The 1,871-nt window shown below is 60.0% G+C and overlaps 8 non-coding genes across 8 annotated transcripts, besides 3 other annotated features; all 8 read left to right on the top strand.

The window, feature by feature from the left end:
- Positions 1–35: a microsatellite.
- Positions 36–102: 67 nt separating this feature from the next.
- On the top strand, positions 103–189 carry Tc00.1047053505633.80. Its single transcript, XR_008255301.1, has one exon. It is a non-coding gene; the product is annotated as a C/D small nucleolar RNA (snoRNA), TB11C4C2 (small nucleolar RNA).
- Positions 190–390: 201 nt separating this feature from the next.
- On the top strand, positions 391–480 carry Tc00.1047053505633.70. Its single transcript, XR_008255300.1, has one exon. It is a non-coding gene; the product is annotated as a C/D small nucleolar RNA (snoRNA), TB11C4C3 (small nucleolar RNA).
- A 146-nt stretch (positions 481–626) lies between these two features.
- On the top strand, positions 627–698 carry Tc00.1047053505633.60. Its single transcript, XR_008255299.1, has one exon. It is a non-coding gene; the product is annotated as an H/ACA snoRNA, TC11C4H3 (small nucleolar RNA).
- A 106-nt stretch (positions 699–804) lies between these two features.
- Tc00.1047053505633.50 lies at positions 805–901 on the top strand. The gene has a single exon (XR_008255298.1). It is a non-coding gene; the product is annotated as a C/D small nucleolar RNA (snoRNA), TB11C4C1 (small nucleolar RNA).
- A 5-nt stretch (positions 902–906) lies between these two features.
- Positions 907–943: a microsatellite.
- Positions 944–1,010: 67 nt separating this feature from the next.
- On the top strand, positions 1,011–1,096 carry Tc00.1047053505633.40. Its single transcript, XR_008255297.1, has one exon. It is a non-coding gene; the product is annotated as a C/D small nucleolar RNA (snoRNA), TB11C4C2 (small nucleolar RNA).
- A 201-nt stretch (positions 1,097–1,297) lies between these two features.
- Positions 1,298–1,387, top strand: Tc00.1047053505633.30. The gene has a single exon (XR_008255296.1). It is a non-coding gene; the product is annotated as a C/D small nucleolar RNA (snoRNA), TB11C4C3 (small nucleolar RNA).
- A 146-nt stretch (positions 1,388–1,533) lies between these two features.
- Tc00.1047053505633.20 lies at positions 1,534–1,605 on the top strand. Its single transcript, XR_008255295.1, has one exon. It is a non-coding gene; the product is annotated as an H/ACA snoRNA, TC11C4H3 (small nucleolar RNA).
- A 106-nt stretch (positions 1,606–1,711) lies between these two features.
- On the top strand, positions 1,712–1,808 carry Tc00.1047053505633.10. Its single transcript, XR_008255294.1, has one exon. It is a non-coding gene; the product is annotated as a C/D small nucleolar RNA (snoRNA), TB11C4C1 (small nucleolar RNA).
- A 7-nt stretch (positions 1,809–1,815) lies between these two features.
- Positions 1,816–1,864: a sequence feature (A-rich).
- Between the last annotated feature and the right edge of the window lie 7 nt (positions 1,865–1,871).

Raw genomic sequence — 1,871 nt, 5'->3', positions numbered from 1 at the left:
TTTCTTTTTTTTTCTTTTTCTTTTTTTCTTTCTTTGTCCCTCTGCTCTCGCTGCGCGGTTTTGCGGCCCAGCGACGCGCACGCCCGCACACACACACACGCGCTACGATGGAGACATGTTGTTCGAGGTCCAAACAGTTTGAGCGACGCATTGAGAACGGAACAATAAAAATCACCTTTCGGCTGAGCGCCCGCTCCCCTCCCTCCCACTTCCTGCTATTGTTGTCGTTTTTCTTTCTTGCGCAACGGCGCGCACGTAACATCCTGCCCTGTCTGGCGCCCTGCCTGTGCAAACGGTTGGTGGCGGGCCCGCCCGAAAGCGCAAGAGAGAGAAAGAGAAAGAGAGGGCCGAATTGCCCGGAGGTGGGTTGTGGTGGGCGCACGCCGCTGCTGATGGAAGCAACCAACTCTTGTGCGCGAGGGCGCGTGGCCCCGTGAACGCGCTTGCGTGATGGCCAAAAACAAACTCAACAGGTCTGACAGCCGCCCCGCCCGCCGCAACCTCGCCGGCTGGCCCCCGCGCCTCCCCTCGCATGGCCAGGAAAGGCGCGTCTTGAGACCCACCGCTCCGTGACGCTGGGCGCTTGGGTGCATCGGCGCCCCGAGAAAGAGACACGCCGGTCGTGAAGCGCAGCGACCCTTGGGCCGGTGGCGCGCTGTCGGTGCCGCGCGTGGCGCCACTGCCCGGTTGCGCGAGAGTTTGCGGTGACGGTGCGCGCGTCGAGGCTCCCTCCCCAGTTCGGGAAACGATGGGAAAAAACAAAACCAAAGAGGACGCGCACGGGTGAGAGATGCGGCTGCGACGCGTGATGAAATTCCACAGTTTCCTGTCAGTCTGACGACGAAAACGCGTGAGGACGCAATTCCCGACTCAGCTCACACTGAAGTGCTTTGCTTTACACCCCCATCTTTCTTTTTTTTTCTTTTTCTTTTTTTCTTTCTTTGTCCCTCTGCTCTCGCTGCGCGGTTTTGCGGCCCAGCGACGCGCACGCCCGCACACACACACACGCGCTACGATGGAGACATGTGTTCGAGGTCCAAACAGTTTGAGCGACGCATTGAGAACGGAACAATAAAAATCACCTTTCGGCTGAGCGCCCGCTCCCCTCCCTCCCACTTCCTGCTATTGTTGTCGTTTTTCTTTCTTGCGCAACGGCGCGCACGTAACATCCTGCCCTGTCTGGCGCCCTGCCTGTGCAAACGGTTGGTGGCGGGCCCGCCCGAAAGCGCAAGAGAGAGAAAGAGAAAGAGAGGGCCGAATTGCCCGGAGGTGGGTTGTGGTGGGCGCACGCCGCTGCTGATGGAAGCAACCAACTCTTGTGCGCGAGGGCGCGTGGCCCCGTGAACGCGCTTGCGTGATGGCCAAAAACAAACTCAACAGGTCTGACAGCCGCCCCGCCCGCCGCAACCTCGCCGGCTGGCCCCCGCGCCTCCCCTCGCATGGCCAGGAAAGGCGCGTCTTGAGACCCACCGCTCCGTGACGCTGGGCGCTTGGGTGCATCGGCGCCCCGAGAAAGAGACACGCCGGTCGTGAAGCGCAGCGACCCTTGGGCCGGTGGCGCGCTGTCGGTGCCGCGCGTGGCGCCACTGCCCGGTTGCGCGAGAGTTTGCGGTGACGGTGCGCGCGTCGAGGCTCCCTCCCCAGTTCGGGAAACGATGGGAAAAAACAAAACCAAAGAGGACGCGCACGGGTGAGAGATGCGGCTGCGACGCGTGATGAAATTCCACAGTTTCCTGTCAGTCTGACGACGAAAACGCGTGAGGACGCAATTCCCGACTCAGCTCACACTGAAGTGCTTTGCTTTACACCCCCATCTTTCTTTTTTTTTCTTTATCTTTTTTTCTTTTTCTTTTTTTCTTTCTTTGTCCCTC

The sequence above is a fragment of the Trypanosoma cruzi genome (genome assembly GCF_000209065.1).
Source record: "Trypanosoma cruzi strain CL Brener chromosome Unknown tcruzi_1047053505633, whole genome shotgun sequence".
Lineage (NCBI taxonomy): Eukaryota > Euglenozoa > Kinetoplastea > Trypanosomatida > Trypanosomatidae > Trypanosoma > Trypanosoma cruzi.
The sequence above is the reverse complement of the archived record's forward strand: the minus strand, read 5'-3'. Positions and strand labels throughout refer to the sequence as shown.